The following is a 23,088-nucleotide window of genomic DNA, read 5'->3' as shown; positions in this document are numbered from 1 at the left end:
TCCAGTTTACACGCGGAGAGAGATAAAGGGAAAGCCGATCCTAAATTTAGCAAAGCCGCCCCCTCTTGTTTACACACAAACTCCGCACCCTGTCACTGTCCAGAGGCGTCGCCGCGCTTCCTTTCCTATATATTGCTGCTCTTTCGCCATACTCTTGCTATACTTCTGCGATGCAGAGGAGACTGCTGAAAACATCCCGCGCCTTTAATTGTTCCAGTTACGACGTTTGGCGCCACTCTTCCGGACAGCATCAGGCCGGCTGCACTCAATTACGACAGTTTTCGGAAGCAAAGGTTCCCGGACCACGGTCATGCGTGTCGTTGTCGCAAAACGAAGCGAGGGCGTCGCACAAGCTGAACTCAAGACGATGAGTCTGTCTCGGCGACCGCTTATTCCGTACATGGTGCGCACATGCACGCGTGCGTGCGAGTGCTATCTGCGTAATAATAAAAATATTATGTTAAAAAAGCGCATACAATCTTGGAAACGTTTCGCCTTAACACGACTGCCCCCCCCCCCCCCCCCCCTGCTTCTTTTTCTTTGTGCGTTTAGCGCTCCAGCAACTTATTCGGCATAATTCCCAGCAAACCCACACTTATCAATTTTCTTGTTTCAGTTTTGAATACAGGTACGACCCGTTTACAGAGCACAATATATTGGAAATGGTGATTGATGTAAGAAAAAGATGACGTCTTTAATTGTTACGCGATAGCATTAATTATCATCGCTGGACGTATCTAGCCCGGGGAATGTGCACGCTCCCACGGTAGGAGCAAGGAAGCAAAGGGTTATTGTTAAGCCGACTAACATGCAGGAGCGAGGTGCGTCACGGTGGAAGTAATCCGTTTCAATTGAAAATTATGCGAACGTCAGTACAGCGGCACAAGACCACGTAATCTTGTTTTGTTGACTAATTTTGTCCGCCCTTGTATCAGGCGTTCCAGACCACATTTTGCTGCAATGCCTCTATACAGCAGTGCATGCATTAACGTACCGCAGTGACCACTTAGTTTCTTGAGACTTGCATCAAACTTCTTCCGTGATATGCTTAACGCGTTGGGCAGCAGCAAAATCGGAATGTCTGTGGCAAACGAAGTGGGTGACCGAACACGCAGCACGCATTGAACAGACACACTATTACAGCGCAGGCACCTTAGCTGAAGGCCAAATCCCGCAGTTCTTTGTCAGAAAATCATTATGAGTGCGCCATGAAAACGGAACAGCAATGGAGAGAAGCCACCGCCGTACACGCACGTATACACACTGATGACTAGCAGACGACGCCAGGAGCAATCCACACTCAACGTGATGACGACTACTAGGCTCGATTTCGCAGGGAATGGTGTCCTGGAACATTCCGTACATACTGGTCGAAAAACCCACAGACTAACTTTTCAAAAACTCGAGCAGAGCAGGACGGTCGACAGCTTCAAGTTGCCTTCACGTAGTGAGCGAGCGCGCGGCCCGGCAGCGGAGTCCCCCCATTGACGTCACACGCGAGAGGGCGCCACTGAAAGAACTTGGGGCGAATAGACGATCCCTACATGCAAAGAACCGCGGTCTTTATACAGCTCCCTCTATATAAGGCCCGGTAAGCCATACATGAGGTGGCCCAGGGACGACTATCCCTATTTTTAAAATAGGGCATTCTACACAAAGGGATAATTCTTCCTAGTCCAGAATGCTAGCAGTGGCCAGGCATCATAATTGGTGTCATAAATCTTGAAGCTATAGCATCGCTTCAAGGCCCCTGCAAGTCTTCTAACTAACGGTGAAATGCTCCAATGTTCTAGTTATCATGATGGTTAAGATGCAGATGTCATTTTTTAGGGTTGAGATTTTTTTTTCCGACGTACTGGTGAATGAGGCTTTGGTGGCCAACGTTTCATATCACAACAATGAGCAAGAAAGAGGCCACATTATGCCAGGAAACTTTGTTTGCTGAGTATGTTCTGTCACGCACCTTCGTCGTATCCTATGTTCCTCAAAGTGCCGTATACATAAGCTGGATCCTTGTTTAAAGCTGCCACTGCCGGCACAAGGTCCCCGCTCCAATTTTCACTATTGTTTACGCAGCCTCTGGATGGGGGTGGCACTTACAAAAGCTTACTCGTTTCGCATTGGAATGCGTGACACACATATATGTGCGGCTCCTGCGAGACCGAATAAACTATTGAATACCCCCTGTTGCTTTTTAAGACGTACAGCACCGCCCTCACCGGACAGCATTAAATCAGTGGGACTCGAGGCCGTTTTCAAAAGCGAAAATCCCTGAACCATCGCGTGCGCGTAGCAGGCGCAGAAAGCAACAAATGCGTTGCTGCAGTGTACCACTTAAAATCGACAGGTTTCTGCGACCGTTCACCAACTTTTTCAACTGTGCATGCGCGAAACTAGTACTCTCTCTCTCTCTCTCTCTCTCTTTGCTTCTTTCTGCACATCCAGTAATGTGCGTCTGTTTCATTTCCTTACCTTGCCACTCTCTCTCTCTTTCTCGGAGTCCATATTGTACTTGCTTTCAGTTCGCATCATGGAATGTGAGGCGATCGACTTTAAACAATACGAAGCCCTCCGCTCCCTAAAACTCGCGTATAGTGGTCGCTTGCTTCTTGGCGCAGCACGCAAAGGAGTGGACGCCCCCGCCCCACCGACAAGCCTCGACGTGGAGCGTCAGTTGCGCAGGGAGCAATAAACGTTATTTCCTCCTTCCTCATCGCAGCGCCGTTTTAGAAGGCGAAACCGCAGATGCCGTTTTATGCCACCGGCCCCTTGCGGCAGTATAACATCTACTGCAGCCAAGTAATGAAATCCATTCCAGCCACGGAGTTAAGTCCAACATCAAGTTCGCGCTGTATACCCCCTCCCCCTCTCTCTCATTCGGGTACTGCGAGAAAGGAAGCGATCGGGCGGCGGTAGTCTCAAGTGTCCGCGGGCAACGCGTTGACAACCGCCTGTCGCGAATCGAAGATGAATTTGGTGCCCGACAGGCATGGCCCATTACGTTATCTGGGGAGGGGGGGGGGGGGGGGCGATTTCTCGACGCAAGCGAACTGCCGCTCGTGTAGAGAAAAAGCTGACCGCATCACCGATAAGACTCCCGCGGCCCGGTCCTATACACCCGCGGCCAATCCATTATATACTCGTACACAAACGAAGCCGCGGCTCGCCTCACGACTGGCGCTTTGCGCAGGCAACTATCACGTGTCTCTGCGGGAAGAAGGGAGGAAATGCGAAGCATCGTATCCCCCGATGCATTGCACACAAATTCGCACGAGCAGCTGTTGTTGCTATGTCAAGCCAAGGTGATCGTGTTTTACGAAGTTAATTGGACAGCCGCCATCATGGGCTGTTGACATGGTTATCGTCTAACTCTATATAACAACCGATACCCTGCGCTGTATGGTCGATTCATATATACCCACGATAGTGGTGAGACGAAAATAATTCCGTGTTTCAGGACCACGTTAACTTGACGTCAATGCGCACAAAAGTGAGAAATCGTTTTCGTATATAGCAGCCCCAGAAGCCGGCGCCCATGCATGAGCCGAAACTCCGAAAGGGAGAGGTCGCGCATGTATAGTTGCGGTAGCAGTAGCCTGGATTACCCTGGCTCTATAGCTGCATTGTGCGTATAACCGTCAGTATAGCTGCATTGTCAACAAAACAGCAATACGTCACTACCTTGCAGGTTATAATAAATTTGACACTCCCTTGAAAACTACATATGGCGGGCTCTTGCGGAACGTTCTGCGTTCGTACTCACAAAAAGCTCTTAAGCTACATTGTTCGTAAGAAGAAATGTGAACCAGTGGAAATGGTGAACGGTAGCGAAAGCGGCCGCCGACCAAGGACAAAGCGCACTTCAAACGTAAAATTTTTGGGAATACTGGCCCCGGTGTTTCTCGTATATATATATATATATATACAATCATCGCGGTGGAACCCATGGACTTGCGCCTATTCGCCGAGATGGCAACGATGACTGCCTTCTATATAGGCCGAAGACTTTTCACTACAACTTTGCCTGGGAAACGAAAAACGCCTAGGATATATAGGTCCGCCTTATGAACGACTAAGACATATATACAGACCTGCATACTAAATCATGTGCACACTTACTCACACTTGGTCCACATTGACCTCACAAACGTGGCACAGAGTGCGAATGAGTGACGAAGGGGTACGATGCTATGTACGGGAATGAGTGCAGGTGAGTTTTGAGTATATCGCGCAACCACGGCGCCGGCCGTGCGGCGGAAAGAAAAAAAGAACCAGGAAGCTTACTGACTATACCGGTTAGTGTGAGCATCGATGCAGCTCGGCGACAGTAAGCGAATGTCGGCGAGTGTGATGGGTCGTGAGTACGGCCGTGATTAAATGCTGGTTATTGTGAGCGAACGCGAGCTTCAGTATAGGTGCCGGCAAGTGTGAACGGAAGCGGGTATGCAAGCGAGTGATTTTTGACGAGTATATAGCGTGGGCGCGAGTATAGGCACGAGAGTGAGTGCCGATGAGTGCGAGTATACACATGAGCGTGAGTGAGTGCATATAAACTACAAGAATATTGCCGAGTCAGCATGAGTGAGCATCTTATTCTGCATACCTATATGCTGAGAGCAGGCCACGCTAGGCTATATGCTATGGGCAGGACATGTAATGCGCAGGGTGGATAAACGGTGTGCCATTAGAATTACAGAATGGGTACCAAAAAAAGGGAAGCGCAATCAAGGACGTCAGAAAACTAGGTGGGGTGATGAAGTTAGGTCATTTGCAGGCGCAAGTTGGAATCAGCTAGCGCAAGACAGGGATAACTGGAGATCGAAGGGAGAGGTCTTCGTCCTGCAGTGGACATAAATATAGGCTCATGATGATGATGATATGCTAAGATGACGAGCGTTTACCTACGCCACCTATAGTGAACAAAGTTTGATATACGCTGCCACTTGAAAGTACGCAGAGAGGTCTCGCCAATGTGATTAACCTGGCTGGTAATTCGTCGTAGCCGTCAGCGATGGATATATATAAAACGCCTCCCCGAACACAGTTCAGACAACGAAAAAGTGCATCCGACGCCGGTCCTGCATGTCCGCTTTCTGTTCATGACTCAAAACAGCTCCTATCTCTTCTCTCGCCCTCCTTAAACGCGATAAAGAAGGAAAAAAATGCATTACCCTGACGCCCCACGGAGCACGGGACAGTCGTGCACCATGCAACGAGTTGAGGGAAGCTAAGTCAAACTTGCAACATTATGTGTGGTCGGTAGTTGCTGAATATGTTGAGCACGATCTCCGCGAATTTTCTGTAAGAATCAGAATCCCTAAATCGCAATACGATAGTCAGATATACTATATACAGCCGGTGCACGGTGCTCCGCATCTAAAGCAATGCCTAGTGGACGTACAAGACCACTGCTCAGCTGTAACGGAGGCTATAATATCGGCGTTTGCGAGTAAGGGATGAAAATGGACGCCGACGTTTCTGCAGTTGCAACTTCATCGCATGCGTCTGCGATACTAAAACAAAACAAAACAAGAAGAACCATTGGTGCGTATAAAGTCAGCCTCGCGTCGTTGCAACGCGGAACACGATTGGCCGTCAGGGTGCGCACTTAACGCCTACTGCGTCACCTAACACGAATGAAGATAAATTAAGCTGACAAATTCTCACAAAAGGGACTAAACCAGCGCAGCAAACATAAGAAGCTGAGAAGTTGGCAGGACAAAAGCATGTGCTAAGAAGAAGTGACATTTATTCAGAGGAAACCGATCACACCAATACCGACACCTTTTCTGCGTTGGTTTATTCCTGATATTAGCATGGATGAAGTCGACCAGCAAACAATTGCAAGAAACTGTATGCGTGTACCTTTCTTTCCGCGGCTTTTCTGTACGTCCCCCAAGTCCTGGTGCACAACGGGTGACTTACCGCGTCTCGCCGATTTCTGACGCTGATGTCTTGCACGGAAGGACCGCAGAAGAGACACGTAACGGAGTGTCCCTTTTCTTTCGATCGTGCAGCGGACGACGCTGCTTCTCGTCTGGGCCTGGAGACCGCCTCCAACATTCGCGCCACAGCAAGGGCAGCCCCGGTCGAAAGTTCGCGCTGCCGCTGTCAACCTCAAGTTCCTCACAAGTCACGGTCGCCGTCGGCGAGGGACAGTCGACACCGCGTTCTAAAACGACATGGAAAACTCTTCCCGATGAGAAACGGGCTCCTCTCGAAACGGCCGCCCCCTGGCGTCGAGCGACCGCAACCTACGGGGGTGCATTACGCGTACGCAGCACTCACGGCTCGGCAAACCGGGAGCGGGCGGTTTAGAAAGGCAGGCCCCTTTCTGCTCCGTTCGGGGGAGGTCCCTTCCCGGGCCGACACCTCCCATAGTGCCGCGAGGCCTGGCCCTCCAACGTGGGACCTGATGCAATACGCCGCCCACGGATGCAGGCAGGGGCGACGCGACGGGGAGAGACAGGAAGAAAAAAATCTAAAAAAAAAAAAAAAAAAAAAGGAGCGAGCGAGCGAGCGAGAGAGATGGGAAGAAAACAAGTTGCCGTCGCGGCTGGATCAGCTTTCGCGCGCTGCAGCTCGCTTGTGTTCCAGTGCGACTCGGACGGCGCCGCCAAGGGACGTCAACAAGACGGAGTCGTCAAGGGAGGAGGGCTCTGGGACGAGTCGGGCTCGCCCGTCCCACCGCCGCGGCAACACGGCGCGCGCAACCGCGCAGTCCGCCGCCGGTCGCGGTTGCCAGGACCGGAGTCGAATTCGCCCTGGACTCGCTCAACGCCTCGACAAAAATGCAACGCGATCGGGTGTAGGGTCTTGTTTCCTCGTACGAATGCACTGGCAGCAATCCAGCTGACGCTGGTTGAATGTGAAATAACTCGCCTCTCCAATATAAGTTGCAGCGTGCTTCACTATATTCTTATAGGCGACATAATTCAGAACAGTTACGCGTGTGCTCCCATCTGGAAGCTGTAACTTGCTATAGCGGAGACATGACGCAACGTGGAACAGCCACTGAGCAGCATTCACCCTTCCATTTAAGGCATCGAAATGTCCGTGCTATAGTGTTATGGCACAAAGGAAGCCACCATCGTGTAAACTGAAAACATCAACAAATGCAAGTCAGTTTCATCTTCAGGACACCGCATAACGCGAGCAAGTTGGTAAGAGAATCCATTGCCTTTTTAGCGGCAGCCTGAGCCTGACGTGTCTCGCCCAAATGTGCAGGATATGTGCATGCACCGGCTCAAACTACAACACTTGCAGCACAGATGAAAGCAGTCTATAACATTCCGTTATTCGTGTGACTTTTCAATTAAGGGGGCTGCCATGATGACCATGAAAACAAATATATTTGACATAAACAGCTTGAATGTGTTCAGTTGACCCAGAAAACATATGACAACAATGAATGATTAATTATCAAAAAGGGATTGAGCTACGTATAGTCTTCTACTATCACTCTTTCTCAGATAAAATATCACTATACAGGACCAGCAGCAGCGATAAAGGCTTCACTGACCTCAGTAGAAACCCAATCCAAATAGGCTGAATATCACTGGTCGTGTATAGTGATATTTTATCTGAGAATAGGTGATAGTAGAAGACTATACGTAGTTCAATCCCTCTTTGATAATTGATCATTCATTGTTGTCATATGTTTTCTATATATATACACATTGAACCATTAAAGTTACAGAATGAATACCAAGAGAAGGGAAGCGCAGTCGACGACGGCAGAAATCTAGGTGGGGTGATGAGGTTAGGAAATCTGCATGCAGGCGCAAGTTGGAATCGGCTAGCGCAAGGCAGGGGTAATTGGCCATCGCAGGGAGAGGCCTTCGTCCTGCAGTGGACAGACAACGCAGCCAGGGAATGCATTGGGGAAATTAGCTGTGGCTAAAATTGAAATGTAGAAACTAATAAATAAAAGGGAAATGAAAGTGGACCAAAAGATAACGTGCCGCCGGTAGGAGACGAAGCCACAAGCTCCATATACGTATATACTCAATTTGGTGCCCGTTAACAAAGCTCCTTCCCTTCCGCTACTTTCTCTTTACGAAATGAAACTCGTGCTTCGAAAGGTGGGAAGCTCTTATATACTGTCCCCTGTTTATGTCTCAAAACGGCAATGGGCATTCCTTGGATGCTTACCACCAAACGACCACTTGACCAGCGCGATATATGACGAAGCACGGCGCCGACTGTTCGCGGGTCAACAAAGCTCCTTCGAGGTGACCGCGACCGCCGCTTTGTGGAAGCGGTAGCAACTGTCAAGGCTGGGCTTCTCAACTCGCTGTAAGCTGACCGCCACGGAGAGCCCACTAATTGAGGTGTCCTCTATTGAGAGACAGTTACCGCGTTGCACTTAACCCAACCTTCACTAGTTGATGCAAGGGGCCAACGTCGACGACTTCCGTGGGAACAGCGTAGACTTCAGATTCCCAATTGCCTCGTGGTTGCGTCGTATGCGGGGGAGCGCGGTCGCAAACCATAGGAGGCGGAGTCCGGCGGAACGGTGCGACATCATGGGTGGTATTTTGCGAACAATTCGACCATTATGACTGTCCGAGAGACGCCGTCAGCAGATGCTCTATAGTCTATACAGTTACCTAGAGAAAACCACTGTTCTAAACACGGACATCTTTGGTGCAGTGCGTGTGCTGACATGTAATGTGCTCTGACATGTAGCGTTCTCCCACACATCCATGGAGCCAGTTGAGTAAATGTATAGAATAAACCCACTCGTTTTCTTCAACCTCCCGACCTCATCTCCTCACGCCACAGTCCGAACCACGAGCCACAAAATCGGATCACAACACACCACACCACTCGTTATTATACTGCTCTGTCATGTTTCCTCAAGTTCCACCACTTCACCGATCCTATTGTCACTGCGTTTTATTTTGAGCGAAAATGTTGACTGTACAACTGATTTTCTCGATTCACGTGTTAGAGCGCGCATTGTGCAATCTTCAGATGCTTGTCAACGCCATTTATCTCCATTACTTAGACCTTCTTGAGCGCTTTTCCTTCTCAAAGGACACCTTTTCCCTCTCCTATCACCACAACATTACACGTACCGCATGTGTTACAGATTTGTTTCACGCGGGCAATCGTCTATTCGTTTCAAGATTACCTGCTGAACTTAACGTCAATTTACGAAGCAAGTGAAGCCAAATTAAACTTTCTTGGGTCCTTTCAATCACCTAAATACTGATAGAAATTAAAAAAAAAGGAGCGGTATATAAGGTATACTGCCTATATATGTGCTCACTTCCGCAAAGAAGCCCACCAATTGCAAGCTCACCATGAATGAACGACGTTATTCAATGACGAAGTATATTGCACATTTGCGCAGTTCTCGTGTCTACACGATACACACCCGACAGCTTGCAGTAACATTTCCAGCAAAGTATCAGTGAGAACATTTATTTGGCTAGGTTTTTTGAACGCGCACCCAATGCTTGGTACACGAACGTTTTCGAGCCATTCAACTCGTAATATGAATGTGGCTGCCATGGTAGGGAATCGAACCTATGAAACGTGCTCGTAACTGAGCCATGCGGGGGTAACTTCGTATGTATAGCTTCATTTTCGTGTGTACACGCACCTACACAACACCGGATAGTTGGCGGTTTTGTGTAGGCGGCTCGTGAACGCTAAATGGGCGATACCTTTGTTTGATATGGGTTTAATTGAGAAATCGTGACCATTACCGAACTCGATGAAACCATGATTGAGTTGCCGACAAGATATGTGTAACACGATCCTTGCAACAAGTTATGGCTTTTTTATGCGCAAGCGCAGACGTCATCAATGTGGTACGCAAATCAGCAGTGCGAGCATGCACGTGGAATTCATTTGCGGGTTACTTCACTGACAGTAAAATGTACATCAATGACATAGGCGCGTTGAATTTCTGAAGGTTTACACGAGATAAACAGAAAGAAAACACACGGAATAATGCAAGTATTTACGTAATTTTAGCAAGAAAGTAGAATTAAAGAAACATAGATAGATAGATAGATAGATAGATAGATAGATAGATAGATAGATAGATAGATAGATAGATAGATAGATAGATAGATAGATAGATAGATAGATAGATAGATAGATAGATAGATAGATAGATATTGCACGCTACAATACGAACATCAAGGTTTGGCATATGATGCATAAAGTAGCATGCAAACAGAATAACGCTAACAAAAGGAATAACGAGTTTCACGGCCACGAGAACCGGCAGCCAGTCGGTCAGGCTTATACTGTCCTCAGCATTAGAGTCGCAGCCGTATTTTCACCCGCGAACAGATTTCCTAAATATCTACACGCCCAAGTAATCAATTACAACGATTATTATATTTTTTTCAAACGGTCTCAGAGAGGAAAAGGGTGACATTGTTGCGCAGGGAAGCTCCCAATACCAATAAATAAGAAAACAAAACACAAGTTTCGCCCTTGACTGTCACCCAGACCACACCATCGGCCGGTCTCGGTGGCGTATCTCTTCCGTGTCACCTCTACACTCCACTTGTATTCTACTGACGGCGCCACGATAACCCCATGCGCGACGTACGAAGATGAATTACTCTTATATCACTGCTCGGCGACTGTCAATTACTGCACCATAATTGCATCATTCGCATTCCTACAGGGGGAGAATGGCAAGAACGCCGCAAAGCCCTGTATTTCCCTTTTTCTACCGCCGTATTCTAGGACGTTCATCTTATTCAGCCCTCCACCTCAACTCAAGGAAGTAGAGTTACTGATTAAAGTCCAAGTGCGAATATACTGTATATGGTCTTCTGGGAGGATATACAAGAACTTTACAACGATGATGATGATGATGACATTTTGTGGCCAATGAACCCCTGTAACGGGTGGACGTAATATTAGTGTCGGAAGAGGGTGGCAGCGCCGTCCCCGGTCCACAGAAGCGGTCACTGCGCTTCATGGTCACGGCACTGAACGGCGATTCTTGAAAGGCGTAGCGCCTACTTCAGCCGAGGGGCGGCGCTGTGCTCAACTCGGTGGAAGAGAGAAAGAGCTCCGAGTCGAGGATCGGTTAGGAAAACGGAAGTCAGTTTAATATCACGAAATTCTGGTTTAAGCACGGGGGAACCTAACGCAAAGCACATAGTAAGGGTTTTTTTTTTTTAACATGCTGATGCTACAATTCAATTGCGGACAGTTCAGTAATCACTCATGTATTATTATACTAGCCATTTCTTACGCAGGAAGCACGTCCTTGCTTTTTTTGTGTGTGAGACTGCACAAATGTACACGTTTGGAACGTTTTAATAATATCTCGCGAGAACCGACCGCACGGCGTGTCGTTGGCCTTGTCGCGGTGAGGGGCACTTGTGACGGGAAGAGGCGCAGGAGAACCCGCTGTGTGGTCGACGCTCGCGTCATATTATTTTAAAAATTGCAAGAATGTACTCTGCATGTCCAGAAATAAAGGTGAACGAGGTGTCCTAATTTTCTTTGATGTGGCACGGTGTTCGCATTACAGTACGGTTCGATCGACGGAAGCGGGTGATGCAATGGCCATAGGTCAGCCGCAGCACAAAAAACAACAGTTTCTCCTGCGTCGTGAAAGAAAAAATACAACCCCCCCCCCCCCCCCCCCCTCTCTCTTTGTGTGTTCCTTAATCTTTTCGCCCGAGAGCTCCTTCCCCTTTCAACACAAATAGATGTGTTTGTGTATAGGGCGGTGGCTTATCTCCGATTATTGCGGTGTCAGCATTTTTTTTTTAATTCACTTTTCGGTCTCCTGTATATATAGAGGGTGCGTGAGCGGCACGCGCCAGTCATGGGCCCGTTGTCGACACACCCCCACTCGAACCGAGACGCCTCTCAAGAGCGACACAAAGGAACCCGCTCACTGCCACATGGGGGAGAAAAAGGCCCGGCGCGGCGGCCCATCGTGTCTGAAGCACAAAAAAAAAAAAAAAAAGTGCTCATCTCTTCCGGCACTTCGCAGGCACCCGCCGTTAATCCTCGTTGTCCGGCGGGCACACCCCACTGTCTGGGCCGACCCCAGGAGGTGTTTTCTCCACAGGACATCGAACGAAGGTAGCGGCAGCAAGCCAGCAGCCAACAACACCTTGCCACGCCAGAACGGTGCACAGATTTTTAGAAATAGCGTGCGCTGAATGCATCCTAAGCGTGCTCAAAAATTGGTGTTGGGAACGCTGAGCACTGACGTATACGCTTGGAATGAAATTACTTTCTCGTGATGCGTTCAAATGTGTCTAGAGAGGAAGGATAAATGAAAGGCAGGGAGGTCAACCAGGATTGAGCCAGTTTGGCTATACTCCGCGCTATATAACTGCACATTCATGACAACAAATTAAAAGACTTGCTTTTTTTATTATTTGTTTTATTATTATAACGCAGCTGCGCTGCTCTAAAAGGTCTCGGCGCCTCTCAGACGTTTGCTCGTGCATCTAGCCGCTTCACCTAAGGCAATCTATGATACGAACTGTAACAGAAGCAGCGTCAGCCGTGACCCGGTACAACTATATTTCTGCGCTTAGACAACATATCATCATCATCATCAGCCCATATTTATGTCCACTGCAGGACGAAGGCCTCTCCCTGCGATCTCCAATTACCCCTGTCTCGCAGTAGCTGATTCCAACTTGCGCCTGCAAATTTCCGAACTTCATCACCCCACCTTGTTTTCCGCCGTCCTCGACTGCGCTCCCCTTCTCTAGGTATCCATTCTGTAACTCTAATGGTCCACCGGCTATCCATCATATGCATTACAGCAATAACACACTCATAACTTGCACTGTACTGCACGCTTTTACGCGCACTCGATGCAGTTCGCGTGACTCTGCTACACTGGGGGTTCACTAGTCACCGGTGCGACCTCCCACGCGTTCTCGATTGTATGTGTGTGTAACAGGGGGGGGGGGGGGGGGGGGGCTACAACCATCTACAGCAAACGCTTCACCCGTCGGCGCAGCAGGTGTCCTCGCAAAGCGAGCGGCTTTCAACCGCGCTTCCCCAACTCGGGAAACGGTGACTGGGGGTCACCACTTAATCCCTCCACCCTTTACCTTGCACCCCCACCCCTTCAAACGAGCCCGCCTTTCTTCCGCCCGCCGCTCACAGAGGCAAAGAACTGGCATGTGCCGCTTGGGCCACGAGGTGCCCAACCGACGGGAAAGCGGCTTTCGGCGCGCTTGAAAGGCACGAACACAGCGATGTCGTCTTTGTTCCTTGGTTGACCTTCGGCGCTTTTAAATGAGCGCTGGTTTGCTGAAAGAATGGATCTGGGTGCTTCAATGCGGCGCCTCCCCTTCCGCTTCGAGCAACGTGGTGACATTCTTTGAATGGGTCCGATGCCGACAAAACCATTGCGAAACCAGTTTTTCCGAATTCGTACCACGTACGTCTTCACGAAATATGACGTTTTGATGTCGACTGCCACTGAAGTTGAGACTCTTACACCAGAGCCGTATATAAAATGTGAACGTAAGCGTCTTTTTTTTTTCACACTTACGTCGTTACGTTTAACATACTGACTGACCCTCTAGTATCAATAGATGCGACGAAAAGTGTGCCAATACGCAACTAGAGCAATGAGTAACCGATCCCATAATGCATTCCCTGCAGTCCTCAACGCGGCAGCTGGACGTGACAATAGCGTACGAATTGATATTACGCTTGGCATGCTACGGTTTATGTAAAGCTACAAGAGAGTGAAGGAAGCAGAACTGATAGTTGGGCGAGTTGGTACGAATTCATAGTGAAATCTTTTTGATTTCACTATGAATTCGTACCAACTCGCCCAGCTATCAGTTCTGCTGCAGTTCATTTCTAGTACCCAGGGCTCTTTTCCGTGTTCTATCCTTCCTCCCGCTAACCCAGCTGTCTTAGCTTCACTAATTGCACTATGTGTGTGCCGAGCAAGAGTGGCCTCTTGGCATGTTCGGCATTCTACGTGCCCCCCTGACGTCCAAAGATTATGCGGCTTCATGAAACCGTCGATAGGACATACCAGAAGAATATGCCGAATAGTTGCGTCTGAATCGTGGAGGCAAGTTCGACACCATAAAGACTGCTTGCGTGTAGCGTGCAAGACACAGTGCGGTGATACCAGCAGACGACTTTTCCTGGACTGGTGCAAAACAGCGGATAGGACAACGGAGTTCCTCTGGAACACAGTGAGACCTCTCTTGCCCACTGTCGAGAAGGCACCTTCTACAGAAGGAAGAGTGGTACGGCTCCGGGCAATATTTTATTCCAGAAGAGGACAACAAGCTTCTGCAGCTTGGGCCAAAGTTCGCACTGGAACCGGTACTGTGTCCAACCTGCGAAGCTGGCAGCATCGAGAGCCGTCTCCCGACTGGTCCCTGAGGAGGAACGAGCAAGGTGTGTTTCTGAGTGTGTAGACGCTATCGCAAAGGCAAAAACATCACGTGTGAGCCCCAACCAGCTCAACCTAGTGGCAAGAGACTTGGCCTCTAGAGGGTTACGTGTTCTTACCGCCGATAAAGAAGGATGTTTTGTTGCCCTACCTGATGGTATGTTTGGTCAAAAAGCTTTTGAAGCTATGGATAAAAATTTCAAGAGAATAGATGTTAAACCTGCTAAAGAAAAACAGCGTGCTATTGAATTACTACGTTCCCTCAATTTAGAAAGCCTATGTGCCTCAGTCAAAAAAGCAAAGGGCCTGCATCTTGAAACGTTTTTCTCATGCAAGACGCACAAACCTGGAGAGCCGTTCAGAGCCATTGTAACTGAAAGAAGCACTTGGCAGCAGCAGGTAGCATCGTTTATGCAAAAACAGCTTTCCTCGTTAAGAATCCCAGACCCGTTAGCAATCTGCAATTCTGAGGCAGTTGTACGCTATTTGAGGGAAAACAAAACAAATGGATGTAGCGCCTTCAGCGTAGACGTACAGGATTTATTTTACTCGATTCCCCACACAGAGTTGTTAAAAAATGTTAAACTGTGTATTTGCGAAGATAATGATGAAGTAAAATTTAGAAATGACTGTGGAGTACCCGTGGAAAGCTTTATGGAAGTACTATTCTTTTATCTTAGCTCTACTTTTGTCGGTTGGAATCAAGCAATGTATGTGCAAAAATCTGGTATATGTATAGGCTCCAAGGTAGCCCCACTACTAAGCGTCATTTTTCTAGCTCGTGTAGACCAAAGTATTCGCAGCGCTTTAGGAAGCTTGGCAAAAATTTTCCGTTTTGTTGATGATTTTTTGGTTATATTTGATGGGAATGAACATGGCTGCAATGTGGTTAATGTACTAAAGGTGTTTGCATGAATGTGGACTTGGCCTTAATTTTACCCATGAGATCGCTAAAGAAAACGAACTACAGTTTCTAGATTTGTCTCTGCGATTGCTACCCGACCACACATGCTGGATGTACAGCCCTAGATAAAAAAAAGCCCATATTACAGTACAAATCAGGACATTCGAAGATTGTAAAAAGCGGAATTGCGGTGTCTTGCCTTCGGGCCGCTTTAGAAAAATCTTGTTGCCACCGAATAAAAGATAGCTTTGCCAATCAGGTATAACAAGGCTAGCTTCCGCGGGATTGCCGGAACACATTATAGTCAGAGCGGCCGAAAAAGTAATTAAAATAGTAAAAGGTGTACAACCCACCGATCCAAGGAACAGGTTTAGCACAAACAGAAAGCGCCTTGCGATTCTACCTTACGTCCATTATTTTTCCCATGGGCTAAATAATGTAGCCAGCCGGTATGGCGTTGAAGTGGTTTTCAGTGCACCTAACAAGGTGCAAAAACTGTGCCAAGCTATTTCAAAAAAGTTTGATAATAAGGTAAACAAATGCAGCTGCGGTCTTAAAGAAGATAAAAAATTCACAAAATGCAGAATAGGTGTTGTGTACCGGCTTCCGTTGACCTGTGGCCAGATGTACATAGGACAAACCGGTCGGCGCATAAACACCCGTCTAAAAGAACATGAACGTTCTCTCGGTAAAGAAAATCATTCACACTTATCAAACCACTGTAATCTATGTCATTGTGATCCGGTATTTATTGACACTGACATTTTGTTTTCAGATAAAAACAAACTAACACGTGAAATAACAGAAGCGTTCCATATCAAGAAGTGTGCTGAAAAATGCATAAGTCAACCATCGGTTGCAATTTCTGACAAAGAATTTACATTTTTGAATACTGGGTAAACCTTTTTAATCTTTTCTGTTTATACTGACGGCTCTTGTTGCACATGCTCAGTGCAGATAGCTGGGGTATATATGTTTTGTATCTTTCCGAAAATAAACAGTTGTGAGTAAGCGCTCGTCTGTCCCCCCTTCACTGTGTCCGTGTCGATTGTGTGCGCAAAAAGATTTCACTATGAAGAGTGAAGGAATACGAAGGCAGGAATGTATGGAGGGTGCGGAGGTTCGTATTGACAGTAAACAAAAACTGGGACCGGGTCATTAGGACGTAACTTCCACAGCGGAAATTCATAATATAAATCACTATCATGTGACCATGGCCTCCTAGATGGCGTACGTGATGCCGCAGGCCATGATGCGACTAAAAGCGTCCTCAAATGCACAGCACGGCTACAAAGGTTGCAACGTTTAGGTGTCATAACGCTGCAATCAAAGGGATGCCATAACCCTGAGAGCTTCATAGATAATGCAGTATATCAACTCCTTATTTTGTTCACCAAACCTTTATCGATCCCCTTTTTGACAAGTAAGGGCTGGTGATAGCAGCGAGGCGCACGCTTTCGTACGATTAAATGAAGGCGCGACACATAAATTAAATATATAGGAAAAGTAACTGTGCGGCATCATAGCATTGACAAGCCTCTAGCGTCCGTCATACCCTACAGGATGAAAGAAGGTTTATACAATACCCGACGATACCGCCATGCGAGAGAGCAACGTTCGCTTACCGCCGTCGAAAGTGATGTCCACCGAAGCTCCTTGTTTTCCTCGTCACATGTCGCAAAGGGCTTTCACACGCACGCGAGCCTGGGCCGAGCGCACCTACTGTCACCCAGCACAGTACGACAGTCAAAATGTGAGCGCTGCGAAGGTCACCCGCGACGCCAATAGTCGTGCGACGGTGTCACAAAAGTTGCAACGCCGCGCTCCCACCGCCGCAATTCCTTTCTGTTCGCCGTCTCTCGCAGCACACGCGGTGGTGCGAACCGACAATGACGGAGCTAATTGACATTATAACAAGGGGCCGCTCGCCAGCTGGACATTTTCAAAGAGAGAGACAGTGACTGTGCAAAAGAAGAGGCGCTATTTTCGGCTACCCTTTAGGGAACGTGACTCAGCACTGTCGAAGAGAGAGAAAGAGAGAATGATTGTGAAGAGGAAGTGACGCTATTTACTGCAAACCTTTAGGGAGCACGAGAGACGGTGAAAGAGTGAGAGATTCGTTCGCGGCGGAGTCACGGTGCTGTCAGGAACGAAAAAAAGGTGCCGGCACAATGTTTTCGCGGAAAGAGCAACGCCCAAAAATTTTCGGCCGTCCACGCAAATGGGTTGAAAGAACGCCACACCGCTCGAGAGTTGCGAGTTCCTCGTATCGGACAGGAAAACGGAGAGCACGAAGGCTTGTCGCTTGGGTGTTGACCGGACTTGTTTCCGGAGGTAGTAGGTTTAAGCTAAAGAGGCTTGCTTCCTTAGCTATACAGGCAACATACTTACATTACTCTGTCAGCTATACCGTGCGCCCCTAGCCCCCCCCCCCCCCACCCCCCTAAAAAAATATAAAACAAAGAAGAAAAAAAATCGGTGGATACGCCGAACAGAAGAGGCATTGCAAAGTACCGATGGGTCCACTACGCAATATATTTTGCCGCCCCAACGCGCAACACAAAGTTCGCCAAGCCGATGACAAAAAGACTAATTTCAGAGCGATGTTTTTCTGCTTCTGTCGTGCTCTGAGAAGTTGACCAAATGCAGCGCTGACTCGTATCTATATAAAGAGGGCCTCAGTAGTGTAGGCCAATGAAACGCTATCACAAATTAGTCGAAACCGGTGACAATTACATTGACAATGATGCAAAAATCTTACGATTATATTGACGCTAGGGAGGCACTGCGGGTAAAACGTACGGTGGAAGCGGTTTTAAAGGATTGCACGATTCGAAAAGTAACTAACCGAAAGGACAATATAGCTCTATCGTAACTCACACGTATGGAATCGGGTTAGGATTATATCAACAAATAGATCCGCCATATCTTGGAATGCGTCAAAGAAGGACATACATTTATTTTTATCGGCCCTGTACAAAGCCTCGAACGACGTCGTCTGCGGCAATGTTAGTAGAACCGAATAAACCTAATGACTATTACTCCCTGTGCACTGCATGTGAGGAAATATTTGTGAAGATTGAAAAATAAGGCGAACACATCGAGCAAAAGTACCTGTTCGTGGGTTGGCATCGCATGCGGTCATTCGGTCCAAACATACTGGAAAGGCGTGTGCTCGATCGTCCCCAGTCGGTCGCCTTCAGTAAAGTGCATGTGAAAACACGATTGCGTTGTGCCGGTGGCCACCGTTTGGCTGAGGGGAGGGACATCAATTCCATCGCTATACTTTCAGAGCTGCAGCCTCTGAGTTGTGAACAATCGACAGCAATAGAAGAAGAAAACTGACACGCCATCCTGCGAAAGTGGGTGTCCAGCAAAACCCGCACTACAACTGCTGTGGGCGGTATGCAACGCTTTATTTATGGTTCGCATGCTTGTTTCGAGCTTGTTCTTTATTGAAACGTATGCTGTTCTGTGCGTTGTATGGGTGATTCCAATGAATGTACGCACTGTTTCGCTTCACTTTGCTGAGCGCCTGTAGCCTCTGCCTCACGGGAGTATGATCCATTGCATTTGTTGCATGCTTAGGGGAGGGGGAGGGGGAGGAGGCATGAGCCATTGCTGATGATGATAATTTATGCTACCGTACGGACACGAAAAATGCCGATCACCGAGAGGCTAACAGATTCGCTGTAATACGAGTCGGTTCACCTCATGATTGCCGACATAGAACCATCGCGATTGAAATGAATTTACATGCTTCCGGTCAAGTTGGCGTATATGCCGCACCATGCGCAATCGACCTCTTCGAGAAGCGCGTCCAAATGTGCCCGTCGCACCTACCGGACACAGCGGAGCCACGCACGCTCGATCCCGACCGGAAGCGGAAGTTACGCGCGCATGCCACTGGCGGCGGGCCGCTGCAAATTAGCGGCGTGAGGGAAACGGGGCGTCCTCTCGCGCTCAGACCCTGACCCAACTTCCGCGCGAGACATCCTGCCCCAGAGAATGAACAGCGTGCGCAAGCGACGCCGCGTTTTACAGCGGTTGATGACAGGCAAGCCCTGCTGGCCTTGTGTTCGTACGCGATTCGAAGGGAAACACGGGCCTCCCCTTCCTATTATAGGATCTGGGATCGACCAACAACTTTGCGGTGACCTGCCCGGATGCACGCAAAAGGCGTAAACAGAAGACGTCCGGTCATCGACTACTATACGCCTTTCGCTAATCCGGGAACGTCAGTCGATGAACTTTCTATACGTGTTCGGCGAAAGACAAGCACCGAAAAAAAATTGTGCAGAAACCATCGACGATGATTGTCAATGCATAAGCGAGCAGACGAACGCTTCTAGAAAGCTGTTCGCTTTGTGAAATGTATGATGCGCTGGAAGGCGCATATTTGCTATCCTGCTTTCTCATTCTGTAGTTCCGCAGAGAGCAGAGCCGTTAAACAGCACATCTGTCATTTTGTGCAAGAAATATTCTATTCAATTCAATTATCCTTCCTTCGACACGAAAATGTTGAACCGGCAGCAAAACCCCTTTTTATCGCTCTACATGGTGCGCGGTCTATTTTAACAGGCAGTGGCAGAGCATAAGGTGAGGCGTTACATATGCAGTATAATCATCGTAGTCCCAATAAGATGAGTGACAAACATAATGCACATATATAGAATGAATACAACTAAAACAGAAGGTATACATGGCACGTATAAAATGTACGTATGTAATGATACAATTGAAACAGGAAGAAAAAAATTACGCGAATTACGAACGCACATTATAACAAATGAAATCTACAAATATATCGGGCGATACATACTGCAATGCACAATTCGGCAAATACACAGTAACAAAAAATGAAAATTTTGTCTTTTTTCGCAAACAAAGAAAATAAAAAGCAGGATAACGAATGTTAGACAATGTAGATTTTGTTTAGACAAAACGGTAACCTAAAGCGCAACATTTGGTAAGAGTAATTGGCGCCGGCCCTTGGCATTTCCCAGAGTTCGCAACTGCGCCTATTTAGCTTCTTATCTCTGTGTTTTAAGCTTGACATTATTTATGTTTAAGGTGTTTTTATTTCTGTTAATACCTGCATTCAACCGGTGAATTAGTAGTGCTTCCTCATAACTATCAGGCATACGAAGTAAATTTAGTTATTTTTAAAAAGGGGGCGCGTATGGGTGTCGTGGGAAACACCCAGAATACTACGGACGGTTTTCTCTTGCATTCTATCAGCGTCGACAGCAAACAGCAAACCAGGCGAGCCGCCTCGCACAGTATATACAGTCGCTGCGCGCTACCACTCTGCTCGCTCCGCAAAAGATCGGCAGTGTGTCCGATGACGTACACTCCACCATTTATTGAAGGATTGCACATCACTCGCACCAGTCCCGCGTTGGCATTAGCAGTCTCCAAATACGTGATATCTTTAACGTGCTGTTAATACTTCCTTCAGTTATACACTTCGACAAGTCGGAGCTCCACGTCATGTACAGAAACGGGAACGAAGTGACGCCGTCTGCAACCGCTTTTTCCACCATGAAGAACGTACGCTGCTGCCGTGGTACAGTGTACTAGATGGGGGCAGTGGGCTTACTCAGCCGCTCCTCTGACGCAGTCAGCGTCGCATCCAAGAGGTGGCGCCACTGGCAACTTCAATGGAAGCTTTGCTTGCAGAAGCTTTGATTTTCCTTGCGTTTCTGGCGGTTCAGTTCGAAGCAGTTCACACTCTTATTTGTTTTTAGTTTTGGCGTACTTGACAGTCTTTACATATCTTTAGCAAGCACTATATTTGTTTAGGCCACATGATATTTGCCATATTAGAACCTTGTGGAAAAGGAAGACGGCAACTCTTGGGCAATTTGCTGCCTATCCTAACTCTTAGACCTTTTGTGCAAAGAGCTCGTCGCTGACGGACGTTGCTTATGCGGAAGGGGCCTTCGAATTTTTCGAATTATCGGGCAATCGTAAAAAAAATTTTGAAAACGGTTCCATGCCGTGTCGACCTAATGTAAAATTTTGTCAGACAGAAAACAGTGCGTGCATACTTCCCAGCTGGGCTCAAAAAAAAAAAAAAAAAAAAAATCAGGCATGCTAACCAGGTTTGTGCCTTTGCTTAGCCAAAATGAATATGTATATATGGCTTAAATATTTCATTGTTCCACTTTAGTTGTTCCATGCTTCACAGTAGCCTTCTGCGTTTATTATTAACCATCATTACGCCGGCACACATTTGTTAAATCACATCAGGTTTGTTTTTTCCATAAAGAAATGGAGGGAGGCCTGAACAAAAAGTGAAAACTAGTTCAATTGACAAAGGCTCCGGCCTATGCTCATGTACAGTTATATAAGGGTAAGCAAAATGAAGTTAACAGGGCTGTTGCTGACACAAAGCTTTTATTTGCAAGAAGTACAGCAAGCCATTGTTTCATGCACTTCGACTCATGTGCAATGGTTCAACTTCAGCTGCTTGGCCCTCTGCCGCTTTCCTGCCTAGTCACAGTTAATTCCTTTCACATAAGAATGCAGACGTGTGACAATGTAAAAACTAATTATTTTAGCTGTGAGGCTAAGAGAGTGCACATTGCAGCCAACTTCGAGGGAAAGCTTACTCTTAACAACTTCCAGCATATCCATAACGCTGTCAGAGTGTAGCTCACTCTGAGAGAAGCCTTCTGTGAAAAGATCCTCTAGAATTTTCACAAAGCCGTACAGCTGACTGGAGGGATAAAGGAGGCCTCCTTGGTCACAGAAGTTTGTTAGCCGGGCAAGTTGAAAACTTTCGCCTGGTGGCGTCATAGTGAGCAGCTTTATGCATTCTTGGCATTTTGTGCTGGAAAGGACAATACACTTCCGCGCAACATAGCCCGCAATGTGGTAAGTGAGCCTCGAGTCGCTTCTGGCCACGTGCTGGTTATGGTCGTTTGAAACCCGCAGGCCTCTGCAATGCTAGGGTACCACGTTTGTGTGGCCTCTGTGGCAGTAGCGCTAGCAGCAGTTTGACTGCACTCATTTCTGTCACCTGATGCTTCGAGAGAGTCAACTTCCAGTAAGGAGGCCAGTGTACCTTCTTCGCAGTTTCCTTCGCTAACTGACCTAACTAGACCATAAAAAGAAAAACAATTCAGAGTGATCAGGAACTACGTTGGGGTTGAGCACAAAACGTGGCTCGTAATGGAGCTCGCATACTGCGCTCGTGTCGTCCAGGGGAGGTTCTATGGAGGTTCTTTTCTCACTCTTTCCGCCTATTTTTATCCTTCGGGATGCCAAACAAGGACAACTTCGGCCCATCCTTCACATAAACATAGCCTGTTTGGCACCCAGGCGCGTAACAGTGGTTTTGTCGATGCCGCGGCATGGCTCAGTTACTGCAAGGCATACTAATCTCGTGCAGGTTATGTGCGAAAAAAACACTGAAGGAAAAAAAAAACCACGCGACGACGTCCACAGAAAAAAAACAACGCAGCTCAGCAACTCCAACTAATATGATCGGGCACTGGGTGGGCACTAGGCAGCTGCGCCGTCGCACCAACGTTCCATTGAAACCGACGCCAGCGCCGTGCTCGGGCTATTGGAGAAGCTCATATTTGTGACATTCGTGGAGCCACCGCATCGCATAGCCTCCGCCAGAGAGTAAGCCCACTGCCCCCTTCTAGTACACTGTAGCCGTGGCAGAGGCCATGCACAACCCTGCGGGAACGAAACTCACTTTCTGACCCCATACTGTCACATTCGGAGCGCTGGAGCTTCGTTGGTTGTACGTCAGGTGGCGCTCACTATTTTGCAGACCGTG

The 23,088-nt window shown here is 47.8% G+C and overlaps 1 protein-coding gene across 2 annotated transcripts in view; it reads right to left on the bottom strand.

Annotated features, from left to right (window-relative positions):
- The window catches only part of LOC119461526 (probable serine/threonine-protein kinase yakA), a 66,544-nt gene extending 49,486 nt beyond the window's left edge, over positions 1-17,058 (bottom strand). The window contains exon 1 of one of the 2 annotated variants that reach the window (XM_049673176.1): positions 16,916-17,058. The gene's annotated coding sequence lies outside the window, so the exon portion shown is untranslated. Of the gene's footprint in view, positions 1-5,925; positions 6,281-16,915 lie in introns of those variants that run through there. The other variant, XM_049673175.1, reaches the window with a different exon arrangement.
- Positions 17,059-23,088: the final 6,030 nt, after the last annotated feature.

The sequence above is a fragment of the Dermacentor silvarum genome, chromosome 8 (assembly GCF_013339745.2).
Source record: "Dermacentor silvarum isolate Dsil-2018 chromosome 8, BIME_Dsil_1.4, whole genome shotgun sequence".
Lineage (NCBI taxonomy): Eukaryota > Metazoa > Arthropoda > Arachnida > Ixodida > Ixodidae > Dermacentor > Dermacentor silvarum.
Note: the sequence above shows the minus strand (reverse complement) of the source record. Positions and strands in the feature narration are given on the sequence as shown.